We start from the raw sequence: 20,717 nt of genomic DNA, 5'->3' as shown, positions 1-20,717 counted from the left end.
TCCATGAGTGCATATACATGAATTGTAGCATGAACATACATGAGCTTGTACAGGTATACACATGTGTATGTTTACATACATACTATGTCTATCCATGGCATATGTCTTTACATATACACACACAAGTGTGTGCATCTGTCTAGACTCTTTGAGTGTTGGGTTGGGCTTGCTCCAGAACCCACTGGTTTTAGCAATGGCAAGCAGGGACCCAGTCTGGCCGGAGGCTTCCATCACACCTCCTGAGCTTCCCAGGAGACCCTAGGCTAGAATTCCCCTGACCCAGGTCCTGGGGACAAGGAGGCTTGCCCAAGTCTCTCCTCAAGTCCTAGAGAAGCCAGGACGGGCTTCTATTCTTCAGTCCTGTCTAATCTGTAGAAACACTAGACAAGGACAATTTGCCGGGTAATGAATTAGCAGAAGGGTACTCTAAATGACATGGAATTTAAGGGAAGGCTTTTATCTGATGTGGAGACAGCAAGAAGCATGCTGGGAAGCTGAAGCCCTTGGAACCTAGGAGCCCAGTTGACCAGGAAATGAACCAGGGCCAAGAAAAAGGGGAGACCCACTCCTCCCACGTTGTGACTTGGTGGCTCTGGAGTGGTCACTTTAGGTTCAGAGCCCAACATGAGAAGAAGCACATGGTCAGGTCAGGCAACAGACACAAAGGCCAGGGATGGCTGGGGACTCTGCCAAAAGAGGACCCGGGAAAGGCCAGCAAGGAGCTTCAGGACACCTAAGGTCCAGCAGGGATGGGAGCACAAGAGAGATCCATAAAAGGACTGGATGCCAAGTGGCCAGAGTGTGTCAGCGTGCGCCAGTGTGTGCCAGCCTGTGAGTACCTGCCAGCTACCCATGCCTAGAGGGTCTGAGATGGGTACCTCCATCTGCTTCCCTGGAAGTTCTAAGTGAGAAGCCCTTGTTTGGGGGATGTATCTGTCTATGTGTGGCCCTGATATGTGGGTCTCCCACAGCCTCCAGAGGTTAACCTGGGTCCACAGAGTCTGGGGAAAGAGAGGCCTGGGTGATTGTAATATTCACCCTTCCTGTGGGGGCAGAGGGCTTATCTGCCCCTCCCAGGACCATTTCCTTCCTCCCACACGGATAATGGATGGAGCCCATCCCTGGAAAGTCTGACAGCACGGCCTCAACCTGACCTCTTTCCATACATTCGGAGGCTGCACACCCCGCTGAGTGACGGCACCTGGTACCTACTTCCTGCTCCGGGCTGGCTGGAGGCCATGGGCTAGCCCAGAGGGCAGCCACTTGCAGTTAGACTGTGCCACAGCCCAGATCCCCTTCTCCAGCTGCTGGGGAACTGCCGGCCTGCGTGGGGGCTGAGATGCCACGATGCTGGGGCCTGATCAAAGCGGGCTGTGTGGAGGGTGCTTGAGAGATGAAAAGCCAGAGGTCTGTGCCTCGAGGGGCTTCAGAGAGGAAGGCCACCTCCCAGCCCAGCTGCAGACCGGACAACCGACCATATCCAACACCCACACTCCTCTAGTGCTCCCTGCCCTCAGAGACCCGCTGTCAAGTCCAGTGTGCCTCACCAGTATCTCCTGCCCCACAAGTTCTCTTATCTGCCTCTCCCCCAGCTGAGGTTCACACAGCCCTCATCCTTGCCTCCTCCCGCAGCCGGCTAGAGAGCTGCTGTGGGTAACACTTGGCTCAGGTGTCTCCATATCTCTGTGTAAGTCACACTCAGAGGGGAAGTGATTGCCAGGCTTCCTGACCCTTGTGGTCCTGTCCTTGAACTGGGTGGGCCCCACTTCTTCATCTGTTAGTAGTTGCTATTGTCCGCTCTGCTGAATAATGTAACACACACGCACACACACAGCACACATAGACACAGCATACACAGGGCATGCACAAATATATCACACATGACACACGTGTGCACATATGTGTGTGTGTGTGTATGTTTATATATGTGTGCTTATCTAGAATATATATAATCTATGGTTGGAGGTCACCACAACATGAGGAACTGTATTAAAGGGTAAAGGGTTGCAGCATCAGGAAGGTTGAAGCATTAGGGAGAAGGGATGAAAATAATGGACCCACGTGCAAAGAATTGTCAAGGAAGAGTGGGGGTTCAGAACGGCCCCTCTTCGTTTCTGTAACTCTAATTTTCTTTTTTGTTTCAAGTTATTTTAAAACAAAGCAGTAGCGCTGGGGGCCGGGACTGAGTAAGAAACAGCCATCCCCGTTTCCTTCCAAGGGAAGTAGCCATATGTTCACAATCACAGCAAAGAGGCCCTGAGACCAAGTTCCCGGAGCCGTTTGCCGGCACTTTGCTGAGGCTGCATATTTTCAAAGCTGACCTTCAATCCCTCTTGTGAAGGGGGGGGGGGTGGAGGTCAGGGCTCTCTTTCTAATCAGATGTTCTTTATGACGCAGAATGTTTGGTGTTTGGTCTTTCTGTTAATGATGCCTTTGGGTGACCACACGTGTGTGCTCTAGCCCGCACCGTTTCTCTTTCTTCTTAAGGCGACTGTCACCGACACTTGTCACATACTGCCCAGGGGACCTAGAGCCGCCACAATAAGCTCTGTCTGGGCACTAGAGGTCTGATTCACAAGCCAGCAGACTCTCCTCCTGTCACAAACGGAAGGCATGCTGGGTATCACCGGGTACTATGGCGTCCAAGCCTTCAATCTGGTTTTATTTATAGCTGGGCAGTGGTGGTGCACGCCTTTAATCCCAGCACTTGGGAGACAGAGGCAGGCGGATTTCTGAGTTAGAGGCTAGCCTGGTCTACAGAGTGAGTTCCAGGACAGCCAGGGCTACACAGAAAAACCCTGTCTCGAAAAAACCAAAAAAAAAAAAAAAAAAAAAAACAAAAAAAAAAAAAAAAAAACCCTGGACTCTCATAGAGACCTATGGAACCTGAGATCCCTGCTGTGCTGGTTTACATTTAGGTCAACTTGACACAAGCTAGAGTCATCAGAGAGGAGGGAGCCTAAGTTCAGAAAATACCCTCATAAGGTCCAGCTTCATAAGTAGGGAAGCCTGTAGGGCATTTTAAAAATTAGTGATTGACTGGGGTGGGCTCAGCCCACTGTGGGTGGAGCCATCCCTGGGCTGGTGGTCCTGGTTTCTATAAGAAAGCAGGCTGAACAAGCCATGGGGAGCAAGCCAGTAAGCAGCACCCCTCCATGGCCTCTGCATCAGCTCCTGCCTCCAGGTTCCTGTCCTGGAACTGTAAGTGAAATAATCTTTTCTTCCTTAAGTTACTTTTGGGATTGGTTCTTAGTCACAGCCATAGGAACCCTAAGGTACCAGGATCACGGGGTATCGCTGTCACAGACCTGACCATGTTGTTTGGGGGATGGTTGTAGGAGGACTTTGGAACTGTCATTAAGACCAGAAATGTCATTAAGGGTTCAAAGTTTGATGAGGTCTTCTGTGGAGCTTGGGAGATAAGGATGTTAAGAGCAATGCAGGCGACAGAGGCCTGCCTGGCTTGGGAAGTTCTGAAGAGAAGTTTGAGAGCCACTTGATGACTCTCTTGGGGACATGTGGTATTTTGAGTTGAGAATCTTCGGTTCTGGTGAGTTTGGGGCTGAAAAAAATCTGCTGATTAACGAGAGACCAGAACCAATAAAACCTTTGTTTTACTGGAATATTCCATGCTGGTCAACTGGAGCTAAAATAAATAAATAAAAGTTAGTGGTGATGAAGAAAGAGGCCAGTAGAGATGGCTCAATAGTTAAGAGTACTGGCTGCTCTTCCCGAATTGAACCCATGTTCAATTCCCAGCATCTGGCAGCTCACTACTGTCTGTAACTGCAGTTCCAGGGGATTAGACACCCTCACACAGACAGACAGACAGACAGACAGACAGACAGACAGACAGACAGGCAAAACACCAATGCACATCAAAGAGAAATCAATCATTTACGAAAAGAAGAGACCAGCATCACAGACTGTGGAATCCCACAGCCCAAGATCTGCCCGTGGTCCCCATCTTCCTGGCAGACAGAATTCCTCTTGTGAAGAGACAGGGGCATCTGTGCGCTGAGCTGGGTTCGTCCCTGCCTGGCCCCAGCAAAGGCCAAGTCAGAATGTTTGTTCCGAGCCTTCTGCCACAGAGGACTCTAAGGAGCTATAGCCGGTGTTCATGGGACCGAGTGTTAGGACAACATCACTTGCGGCTGCTGTGGGGTTCTGGTTCTTGCCTCCCTGCACCTTGGCTGGCTTTAGTGTCCTGGTCACCCTAGAGGAATTTGACCAAGAAGGATCAGTGCAGGTCACATGATAGTCACCCAGGTCATACTGAAAGGTTCTTGTTGCCAGCACTCTGACTGCAGGGACACCCTTGGTGAGACTTAGAAGGTCCAGGAAAGAGGAGAGCAAGGGATGAGAGTCTTTTCTCTGCCTTGGCCTCTCCATGAGGCCACAGCCCTACAGGATTCAGGTTGTGGATCCCAGGTGCCTCTGTCAGAGCTTCCCTGCATAGCTGATTTGACAGAAGGCACAGTACTGCCAAATATAACCATCACCACCAACTGTTCCTCACCTTCCAGTCTCTCCTTAACCCCTAACTGGGGCAAAGCTGAGTCTTACTCCTTTAATAGTGGGGGGGGGATGACACTGGTTGCCATGGAAACCCCAAGCCGCTGCCCTGCTCAGGGATGGATGCATTCCTAACATCTCTGTTGGTCAAAGTGGGAGACCCCTAAACGTTCCTGGCTCTAGAGCCCAGCCAGGCTCTTTTGACTTCTTGAGACTAAGGGGACAGTGAAAAGGTACTGACTCCTTTGGCTTTGAAGATGGAACCAGGGTTAGGTGGCATCCTCCTTCCTGCCCCTTGATTCCACACCCAAGATGCCTGGTCCCTCAATGTGTCTTCTTCATAGCCACTCCCAATACCTAGGAGTTTTGCTTACAGCCTCAGGCAATGCCTGATAGAAGATCCTGGTAGAGCATGGCCAGCTGGTCTCCTTCTAAGAGTGAAGTGACACCCCTCAAAGATACCCAGGCACAGGGTAAAGGACTTTCTTTTACAGGAGAAGAAAGACCGCTGAGGTCCTAACCTATACCCTGGGCAGATGGCAGGCCCAGTCTTGGCAGGCATCACCCAGTAGGGCTGGAGGAGTGTTGAAGGGACTCTCGCCAGCCTGAGCATACATAGGAAGTCCTGGGTATTGGGAACAACTATGAAGAGGACACACTGAGGGACCAGACGTCTTGGGAGAGAGCTCAGAACCAAGGGCCAGTGAGGAGGGTGCCACCTAACCCCAGTTCTATCTCTAAAGCCAGAGCATGGCAAACATGGCTCTGGCAGGCTTTGTTCTTCCCCCATTCCCTCTGCCTCGCTAAAAACCATTAAATACCATTCCTAAAGTTAGTGACCAAGGTCTGTTCCCTTATTTGGCCACTTCCTCCTCCTGAGGCTGACTACCAAGGTCCAGTTCTCAAAGTATTGAAGTCCAGAAATCAAAAGCCCCCTTTAGCTCACCTATTTAAGATGTATAATTAAAATCAAACACCTCATCCTAACACCAGGTTTCCCCTATCACCTTTATAAAGAGCCATTTGTCTGTGGGTCTAGACAGTCTCCTCTCTATCCAGAGGTAGTCCTTTGTCCCTGATCTGGGATAAATACCCCCCTTCCCTCCCTTGTTCCTTTCCTCTTCCCCATGCCCTCTATCTCTTGTTCCTTACTCTAGTGCTTCAATGTCCTCTTCCAGCCATGACGGGTTAGTTCTGAGTGTCAACTTGACACAGCCTAGAATCACTTGGGGCAGAAAAATCTCAACCAGGGATTTCCAGGGTTACGTCAAGTCTGTAGGAGTGTGTCAATTGTTATGGGAAGATCTGCCCACTGTGGGCAGCACCATTCCCTGAGTTTGGTCCCTGGATCACATAGGGTTAAAAAGCTCTCTGAATACTAAGCGTGCATGCATTCACTTCTCTCTGCTTTGGTGGTGGTGGTGGTGGTGGTGATTATGTTCGGTTTCAAGGAAGCCCCTGTGTCCTTGTTTGCTAATGAGAACAATGGCTGAGCCATCCTCAGCCTTCTCAGTCAGCTGGAGGGGCGAAGGCTCTTGTTCCTGGCAGACTTCCTATGAGGAGCATTGTCTCCTAAGAAAGATTTGAGGAACTCCCTAATTTCCTTTCAGCATCTCTCTGTTCTCACTTGGCAAATTGCCAAGGCTGGTGAGCCCTGTCAATCTTACCCTCGGGAGCTCTTCCTCGAGGCCCTGGAAATCAGAGCCTGGGTGGAGAGGGCCCGAGTCAGCAAGCTGTGGGCCTCCAGAGGCGCTGGCTGCAGTCACTGCCTGAGTCATGTGTCTGTGAGGCCTTCAGGGGCCTTCTGAGATGAAGCTCCTCCCTCATCTTCCTGCTGAAGCTTTCTGGGTTGAGGGCAGACTATTTTAGATCATATTTTCTTTATGAGCCGCAGAAAGACAGTAGCTGAAGAAGGTGGGGTCAAGGTACCCCCCTGGGGATGTGGTGGCTTCTTCTCCCATCCTGAGCACTGGGTGTGGTTCCTGCCTCTGCTGTTGTCTGGAAACTTGTGAGAAGTCTTTTACTAATCTTGCTTCGTGTCCAGATCGGCACATTCCTCAGCCAGGAGCCTATCCTTCGCTAGGAAGGAGTGCCAGTTTTGGCAGAGACAGGCATTGTATTGATTGCGTGTCCCTGATGGCCAAGGACATAGTGAGAGTTGGGGTCCCAGGACATGGGGACAGTGGTACCTTCTCCCTCCTCCACTTGCTCTGAAGGACTAGACTGTGTGGCTCTATCCCTGCCCTCATGTGCTTCTCACATACACACCTTGGCACACACATACATACTTGTCCAGGGCAGATCATGGGAGCCGAGGGAATGACTCCGCCCTGGGTTCTCTCATCTCTGAGGGCACAAGCTTGTACTTTCCTGACAGCCATGAGGGCAGCTGAACAATTTGGACTAGCTGTCTTCTACTGTAAACCAGACCTGAGGACATTTGGTTCCCTAGTCAAGCCCTACATGACATGGCCCTATAGACACCCAGAGTTGTCTCCTCAGCCATGCCCATTAGAAGGCATTTCCTTCAGGTCACCTTCCTTCCTCTGACCTCTGCCAAGATCACAGATGACAGTCCTAGAAAGTGTCGTACGGGGTAGACAAGGAAGAGTCTCCAGAACAGAGCAGCCTCCCACAACCTAGCCTGGGAACCAACTGAGACTTCACACATGCACATATTCACAACACACACGCACACACATGTGCACACACACACACACACACGCACATATGTTGTCACATAAAATGTGCACACGCATATGCGTGCACACTCATAGACGCACACACAAAGCGTGTGTATCTAGGATGAGTGGCTGGGACATGGTACACTTAGCTTGGCCTTGGACATGCAGAGCGGATTCCGGCCATAGGGAAAGCCCCTTGGCTGTGCTCGGCTGAAACATTACAATAGCTTTGAGTGGAAGTCTCCAGAGCACTTGCAGATGTTGGGGATGGGCAAGGGGTGTGGGCAAGGAGTCAGGCTGGTTGTTGGGCTCTTAGCCTTCTTACCCACCCCTACAGCACAGTTGCAGAAGGGCCTAGCTGTGTCCTTCCCCCACTAGCTGGGTCTGAGTCACCACCACAAGGGCCACTCTGTTCCCAGGCCCCTCTGACCCTCCTCCGAGCTTGGAGTGCTGCCAGCTGCCTCTAACCTTGCTTCCAGCCTCCTGATTCCTCAAGCCCGCACCAGTGACCTTCCCCTCCCACGCGATCCCCTGATGGACCCATCAGATGCCCGTGAGGTACCCAGAGGATCAGGGTGGAGCGGACCTGGCTTCTCTCCTGCTCTCTGTTCTGCATGAACTTTCCTCCTCAGTTGGAAACCCACTTGAGGGCCTGTGGGTTGTACTGGCCCTCAGTTGGAGGGAGCCACCTTAGGAAGCAGGAAGGAATGTGCAAGACCAAGCAGTCTTCCTGAAGAGCACCAAGTGTAGGCCTCGGCTCCTGAGGTCTCCTGGGTGAAAGCTGATCTGATCACGGTAGTTCTCGCTCCGATTGGCTGACCCTTGACATAGGAGGCACAAGGAGTGAAGTAGAGTAGTGGGTAGCCCTCTGTCATGGGCACCCAGCTTAAAAATGTTATCTACATTATATTAGTAAATTTGCCATGTGCTGGTTGGGCTCACTGACAGGCTGGCTCTGGAGTTACCCCCTCTTCCCCATTTCACACCTAAGCATGTTTGTCCCAAAGAACCCTCCAAGGTCCTTTGTCTGGGGATGACCCCACTCACTGTGCTGTGGAAGGGAGAGAACAGCAAAACAGGCCAAGAGCAAACCACAGTGCCCTTGAACACAGCTGGAGTCAACCGTTTCCAACCAAGGTGACCACTGTTTATCCTATGACAATAAATGGGTCCATGGTGGGAAAGAGAAGCTGGCGTGTCACCTGTGGGAAGCTCAGTCATAAGCTCAGCCTCGGAGAGAAAGCTCAATCAGGAATTCCAGCCGGTGCCAGATTTCCCCAGTCAGTTTCTGCAGGATGCTGGGAAATCCAGTTCAGTGATAGCATCTCTGTCAGTTGGTATTTGTTATTTTACTTGGAGGCCCCACTGAGAAGACTCTGATCTGCTTGGACCTTGGGGGTCTGGGGGGAGTGGGACACTCCAGCTGTCTGCCTTCATGGGGGCCCAGTCTCCCATTTTTTTTGTTGTTTTGATTGTTTTGGATGTTTTGGTTTTCAAATTTGATGATTTTTGTATTCTCTCTCTCTCTCACTCTCTATTCTTTGACTTTACCTTGCTTAAATCAACTTCATTCCTCCAAAACTGAAAATATGACTGTCATAGATCCTTCTCTGCACCCTACAGAATAGCAGCCAAGTCTCAGAGGAACGAAAACCGCCCAGGGGAAAAGACCACAGGCATAGAACTCCGGTGTTTACATGAAGATGAAACCCCCGGGATAAAAAAGATACAAGTTAGTGGCGTGCAGGCTTCTGCCCTCGGGGAGAAGGAACGGCCTGCTCCTAGGTCCCTGTAGGCTTTAAACTCTAGGAATCTATCTTAAGATTATATCATAAGTGTTGGAAAAAACGGCTTTTGTTCCAGCCCCAAAAGCTTGTCAGGATGCTGAATACAAAAGTTTTCTCTTCTACATTGGTACCTCACCCTACTGAGGGTGGTATTGCCCCTCCCACATGAGTACTTGTGTGTGTGTGTGTGTGTGTGTGTGTGCGCGCGCGCGCGTGTTTGTGCATACGCGCGGGCACGCACACTACCTTTCCCTGCACAAGAGGAAAAAGAAACCTAATTCTCGATGGCTGTGTGATACTTTGGCCCTTCCTCTCCTGTCCCACAATAAGAAGTTGCCATCAATCATGGGGGTCCCCTGTGTCCCAGCTTTTATGGTCCCTGTTGTTAAGGACGCTGCTCTGAGACCAGAGCAAACTGCAACTCACATGCTCCTCTCAGAAGATTATCAGGGGCTGGAAATCCCTGGTTTCCTTTTTTGTCTCAGACACGGTTTACTCTCTTGCCAAGGTTAGAGTGATCCTCCTGCCTCTGCCTCAGCCTCCACAGTGCTGGGGGTTCGAGTGTGCACCTCCACGCCTGGCACTGACTTCCTTCTTAAACAGCCCTCTTTGCTCTCAGGCAGTTCTACTCCCAACTTTGAACCCCCCTACCCAGCTTTTGCACCTATCTTCTGGTTAGAGAGCCTGGCTGGTCACCCCTCTGTCCCTCCAGACTTCCCTGGCCTATCTCTATATGACAACTGGCTGGCTTCTCCCTAGAATGTGTGCCTGTGGCTCATCTAGTTGATTAAAGCATGCATGGGCAGGCAACTGTGTCAACCCATCGTCACAGGTTTTACATGGAAGAGACAAAACCAGGTCCAGCCATTGACTCTGTTTCCCACCCCTGCCCTCCACACTGCACTGCTAGGCTTTAGCCCAGTGGCTTCTCTGCAGCTGAGCAGGAATTACTGGAGTCGGTTCACCCCATCAGGGTTCAGATGGCTGTGTGACTCATACCCCAGCCACTTCCTTCTGGATCTATTTCCCAAATATCCAGAGTGTCACTCGCAACAGCCAAGAAATTTCCATCTGTTTGGAACATACAATTAAAAATAAATCCAAGCCGGAGGAAGTTATGACTCAGCAGGGTCCCAGAGAGTCTCCCAGCAGCCAGCTCTGGCTCCACCCCCTTCTTTAATTTGCTCTGCAAATGCTGACCCAGCTCCCCCCACTGTGTGACAAGCTTTGCGTGGACTGGCTTGTGCAGGTGATTGTGGTGTGTAACCTTGCTACTACGTCTGGCCGGAGCAGGGCCAGGTCAAGTGGTAGAGCCTAGGGTAAGAAAATGAAGGTAGCTTTCTTTCTGGTAGTGGTTTGAATCTCAAATGTCCCCCAGAGGCTCAGGCATTGAAGGCTGGTTCATTCCAGGTGGCGTTGCTATTTGGGAAGAAAACATTAGGAGGTGGGACCTAGCCATGCTCACTCCCATAATGCTTTGCCCAAGCGCAAGGGGACCGAGTGACTGTACATGAAACCTCTGAAACCGTGAGCAAAATACATCTTCCTTGAAGTAGTTTCTGCCTGGTATTGAGTCATAGTGCAAGACAAGTAACACAAGACCTGACGCCTGTGCATCAGACAGAGACAGAAACAAGAAGACAGAGGTAGAGACAGTGGTAGAGAAACACAGGGAGTGAGAGAGACAGGGCAGAGAGACACAAAGAGAGAGAGAGAGAGAGGAAGAAGGTTGAGGGAGAGGGAATCAGAGAGACAGAAACATGGAAAGAAACAGAAAAAGACAGAAACAAGAAGACAATAACAGAAAGGGTGGTTCTGGAGAAATGGCTCAGTGGTTAAGAGCACTTGCTGTTTCTTCAGAGAGCCAGAGTTCACCTCCCACACCCATGTCAGGCTGCTCCCAACTGCCTGTAACCCCAACTCCAGAGGGATTCCATTGCCTCTGGCCTCTGTAGGTTCCTGCACTCAAATGCACATACCCCATAATGCACACACATATACATAGTTTAAAATAATTTTTAAAAAGACATTGAGGGAGGGAAGGAAAAAAGAGAAAGAGGCTGAGAGACAGAGAGAGGCAGACAGAGATAGAAAGAGACAGAAAGACAGAGAGATGAAGAGGAACACACACATACAGAGAGACAGACAGAGACAGAGAGATGGAGAGGAACACAAATACACACACACACACACACACACACAGAGAGAGAGAGAGAGAGAAAGAGAGAGAGAGAGAGAGAGAGAGAACCTCTTTAGACACCCTGGGTCAGCTGTTTGTATCCAGCAGCATGTGGCAATGTTACAGCTACACAGGCAATGTTCTGTTTGGCTGCCCAGCCCAGGTCACTTTGAGACATTCAGGGCCCACCCTCCTGTCCTGTGTTAAGATGTTTCTAGTCAGTGTGAATGATGCAGCTATGAATGGTCCCTGCTGTGGGTCAGCAGCGTGCAAGAGCCCCAGGTCCTTATATCTTCCTGACACTTGGAATCAGGGTTTTCCCCTTTGGCCTTGCTGCTAGCAGGTATCTTGGGGTTTAATCTGCATTTTTGGAGTTTGGGGGTGTGGGGATCAGTGAGCTTGAGCCTTTTTGGGGTTCTGACTAGCTAAGCCTGCATCTTGGTATGCAGTATGTTACTGACGGAGCAATCTCCGTGCATTTTACACCAAGCATCTGTCCGTTCCGGGACATCCCTCCGGTTTTTCATCTTGGTAGGGACCTCTAATGACTAAAGCTATTACGTTTTCCCCTGGGATTCTAGGATGGAACCCAAGGTGTCATGCATGCTAGTCCCACACACTGAGCTGCCTTTCCCCAGGTTCTTTTTTCCCATGGTCTGATGTGTATTGCTCCAAGTCTGATGAGGAGGTCATGCCTATGTCTCCTTTGTCTCATTAAAAAAAATTGTTTACATTTATGTATTGTGTATATAGGTGTGTACATGTGCACATGTACACCTGCCATGACACACATGCAGAGGTGTAGTAAGTTCAGGCGTCTGTTCTCTCTCCGCTGTGTGGGACTGCTGATTGCACAGGTTTCTCTGTTCACTGAGCTATCTTGCCAGTTCCTCTGTTACATTGTAAACACTTTGTTTCACCCTTTGCCTTCAGAGTGGTCCAGCTGGAAAAGAAGGAGGCAACGCTCAGGTTCATGTCTCCCTACAGATGTTCAATCTACTTACTATCCCATCCAACAACTGGCCACCGTGATGTCTTACAGCTCCCTGCCCTCCTTACATGTTGCCTAGCAACTGGACACCCCCCCCCCCCCGCTTCCTTCAACAGGGTCAGACACACCTTTACATCCTTGTCATTTCCTCCTTTCTCAATGTTGGCATTCACTTTTGTTTCCTGTTTGAAACTCCAGCCGTAAATCTTTGATGTATACTGTATCATTTGTCTGATGTAATTCCCAGCATTGGGGTTACTGCTGGTTTCTCGTCTCCCAGACCTCTTTCCTTTCTTTTACGGTCCTCTTTAAAGTTTTTTTTTCCCCAACTTTGTCATTATTCCACATTCCCACACAGTTTGCTTGCTAACTGCCTCTCATTGTTCTATTAACAGTTCTTGGACATGACAAGCTTCCCTTGACTTTTAAGAGGCTAACGTTTAAGAATTACCACTTTCTTGTCTGACAATGCCAGGAACTTTGAGGGCTAATCTGGTCCCGTTGTGGGAAGAACGATGCCCTATGCCCTCATTCTGATCCTCAATGTCTACAAAATTTACCCGAAGCCCACCCAAACCCATGAGCTCTGAAGGCAGCGTGCTGGATAGTTTTATGTCTACTTAACACAAGCTACAGTCAACTGAGAGGAGGGAAACTTAACTGAGAAAATGCCCCCATAAGATCCAGCTGTAAGATGTGTTCTTAATTAGTGATTTTTGGGGGAGGGTCCAGCCCATTGTGGGTGGTGCCATCCCTGGGCTGGTGGTCCTGGGCTCTATAAGAAAGCAGGCTGAGCAAAGCCAGTAAGCAGCATCCCTCCATAAGCCTCTGCATCAGCTCCTGCCTCCAGGTTCCTGCCCTGCTTGAGTTCCTGTCCTGACTTCCTTCAGTGATGAACTGTGATCTGAAAGTATAAGCCAAATAAACCCTCTCCTCCCCAACTTGCTTTTTCCGTCATGGTGTTTCATCATAGCAACAGGAATCCTAACTAAGACAGGCAGTGCCTTCGTCCATCTTGAGCTGGAAGATTCCACCACGAGGACATTCTGTAGGCCTTTCTCATTTGGAGGTGAGGAGATCATGATGAGGAGAGTGGGGTGGTCAGCAAAAGCCGGCTGACAGCCATAAAGGACCATGATGGTGGGACCTGAAAGAGTCATGGGGTGACTCTCCCAGGACCTCTAGACCTAGACTGTATAAAGCCTTGACTCTGACTGCAAGAAGCCTCAAGTAGCGTGGCCCAGAATCCCACATGGAATAACCATAAAGAAGCACGAGGGGAGAGGCTTGAACCATTAAACATGTACAGCAGTGGAGAATTAGAACAGGCACGTCCCTTCCACTCGTTCTGCTTGTGAATTTAATTTAACTTAACTTGAGACAGGGTCTCAAAAAATTGGCCTCAAACTTTCTATATAGCCAAGGATGACCTTGAAGTTCTGATCCTCCTGCCTCTACTTCCCAAGTGCTGGATTATAAGTCTGTACTACTACATTTGTTTTATGTTGTGCTGGAGACTGAATCCAGGACTTTGTGTGTTTTAGGCAAACTCTTAACACCTGAGCACCAGCCCCGGCCTGAGGTCACAACTTTTAACCTATATCAGTTCCTACTAGACATCTTCAGTGACCTTCTGTGTACTCATATTCCCTGTCTCCCAACTTTGTTTGTTTGTTTATGTGTATTTGTAGCGTGAATGCCACAAGTGTATGTGAGTACCTGAGGAGGCCAAAAGAGGGCGTCTGAGCCCCTGGAGTTGGAGTTACAGGAAGGTAGGAGTCACCCAGTGTGGGTGCTGGAAACTGAGCTCAGGTCCTTTGCAAGAGCAGAACTCTTAACCGCAGAGCAGAGCCGCCTCTGTCTCTCCAGCCGTAAGTTTCTTTTGGTGTATGATTCTCCTGCCTCAGGGATATCTTTTAGCTTTCTATAAGAAACACGTTGTTTCTGCTTGTGTTTGTCTGAACTCTTCATTGCCTTCTTTCAGGAACGATTTCTCTTGTGGTCTGAAGGTATGCAGTTGCAGACTAAAGATACTGTTGACTTCCAGCTCTTAGAATGAAGTAAGCACCTGCAAAGTCCACATCGATTTTCATAATTAATGAGGAGAAAGAGAAACTTTTTTTTTTTTTTTTTTTTTTTTTTTGGTTTTTCGAGACAGGGTTTCTCTGTGTAGCCCTGGCTGTCCTGGAACTCACTCTGTAGACCAGGCTGGCCTAGAACTCAGAAATCCACCTGCCTCTGCCTCCCAAGTGCTGGGATTAAAGGCATGCGCCACCACCGCCCAGCAAGAAAGAGAAACTTAATAACAATAAAATTTGAATTACTGTGTTAAAAGGACTGAAAGGAAAAGTCTGTTCTATTTCATCACTAGTGTAGCCAAGACCTGTGGATGCTCAGGTTAGTGGGTAGCACTTTCCCAGAAAGGAAGGGTATTTGCTTGGCTTCAGTATTCATAGTATTTCCTACCTAATGTTTAGCACCCTTCCCCTTAACGTAGACGTGACCTAGTGACCCACTTCCCATCAGCAGAATGAAAAGAGAAACAGTGACATGCACAGGAGAAACTGGGAGGGTGCCACCTCACCCAAGAGGGCCATGACCAGTGCTACAAAAATAACTCATGGTGACCTCTGCACCATGATCAGTGTGATGGGAAAGACACTTGTCTCTTCAAGTTCATACCCGAGTCTAACCCTGAGAGGCACTGGACAGTACAGTTGGGCTTTCAGGAGTCTGTCGAGTGAGAGATCTTCAAGAGTATCAAGGTCATGAAAGATAGCAGAGACTGAGAAACTGTCCCAGACTTGGGGAATTGAGGGACACTTGAGAAACACAACCAGGTACCCTGGAGTAAAGGACACTGGTAAAGGACTGGGGGATTCCCATCATGTCCTTAGATTGTTAGTTTGTACCAAATGTAATGTTTCAATTTGGTGATACCATAGAGAGAACCTAGTAAAGACAACATGGTAACTCTTGAGTAAACCTGTAACATAAACAGTTGGGTTAAACTATTTAAAATCTTGCAAAAATGTATGTAGAACTTTCTGTACTTTCTAGAGATCTGGTTTTGCTATCTTCTTGTTAAAGCTAGCTATGAGTCCCGCCTCCTTTGGAAGCAGCTGTCCATTCCTGTTAGAGGACCTGTCTGTGGCAGCCAGCTCGGGATATGTGACACATCTTTATTCTCCTTGGGGTCTTGTCTGGGCTCGTTCACATTCAGAGCAGGTTAGCTGGTGACTCACATGGCCGCACACACGCTTCTCCTCCCTCAGACTAGCCTGGGCATGGTCTGATGGTAGTGGCAGAGGTATGGGAAGGAGCAGGTTAGCTGCTGGTCTTTCTTAAAGTCTGGAGGATCTACCTGACATCAGCGTGAATGAGAGGAATCGAGTCTTCCCACCGAGATGGGATTCAGGGAGTGAGCTTTGGTCTACACACCCAGCTTGCCATTGAGGACTGACTGGCCTGAGCATTACCACCCACTGCAGGTCAGGCATCAGAAATCATATAGCAGGGGTTTTTTGCTCTGATGGCTGCAGGTTCTTTAGCTCCGAAGAACCTCTCTTCAAAGTGAGGTTTAATAAGTATTCCACTTAATAAGGAAGCTCGAGTCAATGTTCTTACAGACATTGACAGCAGAGGCTCTGGGCATCCCCATATGAAGGAACTGCCCCCTTGGCTATCTGTGAGGGTGTAGGCTGCTGAGAATTTGACCTGAGGGTCAGAATCAAAGGTTTGAGAGATATGGCTGCCTACAAACCCCTCCTGGTCCATATTCATTGTCCCACATAACCTAGATTGGTCCCATAAGGATGGTTTTGCTGTGGACACTCCCCATGGACATCTCTCTGATGGATGAATGGCTAAGGGGGAGGAGCCATTCCAGAGTAAAAAGATGCTCCTGTCAAAGCCGGAGAAGCCATTTGATTCAGTAGGTAACTAGGGAAAGGCCCAGGTTCTCCCCAGGCAGGGGTATTGTCAGCTCCTGCCCTTCTTTCCCCAAAGGTCCCCTGGATTAAGCCATCATCCCCCTGATGAGGCTTCCTAGCCAGGCTCAACCACTGGAGATGTTCCTTGGTCAAGCCTCTGTCTTCCTGCTGAGAATCCATGGCTAGCACTCTACCCTCTTGCTGAGGGTCTTCTGCTGAGGTTCACACCCTTCTGCTGGGACTCTCAGCTGGGTACCCTTTCTGGCTGCCCCACCATTAGTGGATTAAGTCCGGTTACCTGAAATAGAAAGAAGCCTCAATTGGGCTGCCATGGGGAATTTAAGGGCCCCCTCTCACCCTACAAGCTGCAGTGAATCCTTGGGTCTTCCCAGAGTAGAAAGAGGTAGGTGATACCCACGAGGGCCCACATGCTTCCTGGCAGGCACTCTGCTGCAAAAAAACAGACAGAATGATGCATGTGGGTCCATCTCTTTCCCAGCAGAGACTTGTTCGCGCTCCACTCCTCCACTCCCTCCTTCACCTCCTGTCTGTAACCCTCCTCCCGCCATGTTGTCTCGACGGCCTGTGGCATCCACACTGGAAGGGTTCAACGTCAGCTTTTACTTTTTTCCTTTCCCTTCCTTTTTCCATCCTCAAAATGCAAACTGGAAAGAAAGGAAGGAAATCGCTTTAGCAGACTTCCCAACAGCAAGCGTGGCTCTGAGCCCTGGCCCAGTCTTCAACATCAGCAGTTCTCATGGTCCAGGAGGACCTGATACTACCAGTGAGTCTCTTGGCTTCCGTTCCCTTCCCTAGAGGCAAATTTGACTTTTACAAAAAAAAAGCAAATTTGATGCTTTTGAATCCCTGGTAACAGCAGAAAGCCAAGAAGTGCCGGCTGTTGGCCTGAGAAGGTCTGGGGATCACATGAGGCTCGGGAGCGCTCAGCCCTGACAGGCCAGATGCTGGTGTGGTCACTGTATGTTTCTTTTAAGGCAGAGAAGTGACTGGGGATGCCACACGTCTGTCAAGCATGGGTGTGCTTGTAATGTAGGTAAGTGTGTGAGAGACGTTAAGTGTATGTGGTGTGGGTAGGTGTGAAGTTGAGTAGAGGGGGAGGGACATGGGTAGGTATGTATGAGGGGTGTCTGTGTGTGTGTGTGTGTGTGTGTGTGTGATGTGAGAGCCAAGAGAGGTGTATATGTGTGTGTGGGGGGGTGATAGGTGTGTGAGGTGTGAGGTAGGCGGGTGTGAGACGTGTGTGTAAGAGGTAAGTATGCATATGAGAGAGGTGTGTATGAAGTAGGTGTGTGACACATGTGTGGGGTAAGTGTAGGTGAAGTAGGTGTGTGTGTGAGATGTGTGTGAAGTGGGTATGTGTGGTAGGTGTATTGTGAAGTGGGTATAGATTCAATATGTGTGTATGAGATAGGTGTGTGTGTGTATATGTGACGTAGGTGTGTGTGACGTAGGTGTGTGTGACATATGTGTATGAGATGGGTGTGTGTGAAGTAGGAGCATGAGGTACATGTGTGTATGTGTGTGATGTAGGTGTGTGTGACATGTGTGAGGTTGGTGTGTAACGCTAGGTTGGGGGGGCATGATGTGTATGAGATGGGCGTGTGTGGAGTAGGGGCGTGAGGTACATGTGTGTATGTGTGTGATGTAGGTGTGTGTGAGGTTGGTGTGTAACGCTAGGTTGGGGGGGGGCATGAGGTGTCCCTGTGCACACCTATCATTTGCAGAAGGAACAGGTACATCCTTGTGCTGTCTGCGGCAGGGAAGGCCACCCTGAGGGTCCATGGTGGATTTAATGAGCTCAACACTCACGTTTGCTTCCCACACACAACATTATTACAGGGGTCTGAACAGGGGTATGCTTGGGAGATTGTTTTGAGACAGTCACTTTGAGACCAGGCATACTAAGTGTGACGTGCAAGGTCACAGTGCGGGGCAAAGGTGCACTCTCTGGAGCCATGGGGCTGGATAAAGCTGTCCAGGAAGTAGCAGGCTAGACAGCAGGAACAGTGGTGATGGGAAAGATGGTGCCATTCACTGACTGGACTGAAGGGGAGGGCACCCCGTTGATTGCATGGGAGGGTAGGGACAAGGGAGGTTGACTGAGCCATTGCAGACTGGCCAACTGTATTGACTGGGTAGGAAGTGGGTTAGCCTGTTAAGCAGAGTGTTCCCAGTTGACAGACAGGAAGGGAAGGGAGGGTGCCCTGTTGATTGAATGGGAGGAAGGGAGAGTTCATTGTTGACTGACAGGTTAGGAGTACGGGACACTTGGTCGTAGGACAGGATGGGCACCCCATTAATTGAAACACCCTGAGCACATGGGAGCTTTTGTCCTGGGGCCTCCCGGTTCTGTGAGATAGCAAGCTACAGGATTTCAAGGTTTCTGAGAGGCAACTGGGCGTCATGGGTACAGGAGGAGCCCCATCTACCATTGTCAACATCAGGGCACAGTGTCTTTATGTGACTGTTCCCACTGCTGGGAAAGCAATGAACCCTGGAATAGGAAGGACCTTACTGACGGGCCTTCTATGCCACACTCCCACAGTCCACCGCCCTGAGGAACCTGACCTCTCTGTCCTTTGTTTAGGGCTTCTGGACCATTTATCACTTTCTATTAAGATGGCCTGTAGGTCCCAGGATCTGGATTTCTTCGGGTTTTTCACTTTCTGTCTGGAAAGCGTCCAAGTACGTAAGATTCAAGCTAAATTTGTATGCCCTTCCTCCTGGCAGTCTGTCTTTTGTGAGTTTAAGTTTCGCACCTTGGTAATTAATAGACTATAAAAACATAGGGGCACTGCTCCCCACCACACAAGTATCCTAGACAGCTGTGCTGCTGAGGAAAGCCCACCTTACCCTATGCTGTGTCCCTGGATCGGCAGATGCCACAGATGAGTTCGGAGAAGTCACAATGACGGTCTTGGGTTGTTTTGTTTTGTTTTGTTTTTCAAGACCTGGTTTCCCTGTGTCGCCCTGGCTGTCCCGGAACTCACTTTATAGACCAGGCTAGCCTTGAACTCACAGAGATCTGCCTGCCTCTATCTCCCAGGTGTTGGAATTAAAGATTTGCAGCACCATACTGGGCCAGTCTTGTTTTTGGTATTTTTCTTTAAACATAGATAAAACATATGGTACTTGCTTTATACAGAGCCCTTCCTTGGGATCGAGAGTGGAGAATCAGACTCCAGATCCCACTTTACCAGGTCCCCCAGCTCAGAGAAAAGAACTCAACCTCTCAGAAACCTCACAGGGGTATTTAGTTTTCCGGGGATCCACAGTGAGCTGAAGCTCTGGGACCTCTTTGGTAGTTAGCTCTACCCTGGGACCTTCCTTTTAGAGGAGAGTAAAGGCCACTTCCTCCTGTCTGTCACCGGTATTTGGGTTTATTATTGCAGTCTCCTCAGACATGTGTTGGAGCTGGTATTTATTTGTCGAAGGAAAGACAACATTAAAACATTTGCTTTGTTACAAAATAAAAGCCACCACCCCCCACCCCCCAGTGTCTGTACAGTGGTGAAGTGATAAACAACGCCCAGTTCACTCTCTAGGACAGAGAACTCTGGTGGAAGCCTCTAAGCTATTATTCTTCCCTCGATTTGGTAATTAAACCAAATTCTAAAGTTAACCTCCTTCTGAACCTCTAAACTGAGCCACACAGAGACTCCCAAACCAATGCCCAGCCATTTGTCTAGGCTGGGAAGTCAGTTTGGATAGGCTCACACATTCTGCTACCCGCAGCAGCTGCAAGCAGCTAGCTGCCTGTCTGACCTCTCTAAGCCTTCCTTACAGAACAGCAGGGCTGGAGTCTCAGACCCAAGGCATTTAAAGCCTGCTACCAGGCACCATCTCCCCTCACCCCCATCCTAGGTAGGGCCTAGAGGAGTGACCTCCTCATGTAGCCAGATGGCTTTCCTTTTCTTAGGGACATACACAAAAGAGAAACAACCTGGGTCCCTTTAGATCCAGTAATGATTTGAATGAAAATAACCCCCCATAGGCTCTCTAGTACCACACCTGCCCGCACACCACCATGCTTCTCGCCATGATGATAATGGACTGAACCTCTGAACCTGTAAGCCAGCCCCAATGAAATGTTGTTTTTATAGGAATTGCCTTGGTCATGGTGTCTGTTCACAGCAATAGAAACCCTGACTAAGACACATCTTCTGCAAAGGAATGGGTTCTTTACAGTACCTCTGTAGGTTCAAAGGCCTCTCCTGATAGGTAGCCTGATGTCTTTTATCTCCAGACCCAAGGAACAGCTCATTCTGCCTCCCCTAACCCCTTTCTTCTTCATACTTCCTCATGGTGAATGTCACTGTCAATCGTTTGACTGGAGTGGCTTCTAGGTCCTCACTAACCAAGGTGTCACCCGTACCTAAGCTTCAAGCTCCCCTCTGTACCGGCAGCTCTGTAACTTCCCTGAGCCCCTGCAATAGCTGCTGACACGATTTCTCCAGCTAGGTTTTCCAAGTCCTAGAACTCCACAGAGCTAAACTGTACCTCACCTCTATCCAAGTTTAGACACTGGTCTGTAGAGGCCGCCTCAGGAACCTACATTCATGGGTCTTACAAAGGGAAAGGTGGAGACTGAGGCTCAGGGACATGAAC

This window comes from Arvicanthis niloticus, chromosome 20, assembly GCF_011762505.2.
Source record: "Arvicanthis niloticus isolate mArvNil1 chromosome 20, mArvNil1.pat.X, whole genome shotgun sequence".
In the NCBI taxonomy this organism is placed as follows: Eukaryota; Metazoa; Chordata; class Mammalia; order Rodentia; family Muridae; genus Arvicanthis; species Arvicanthis niloticus.
The sequence above is the reverse complement of the archived record's forward strand: the minus strand, read 5'-3'. Positions refer to the sequence as shown.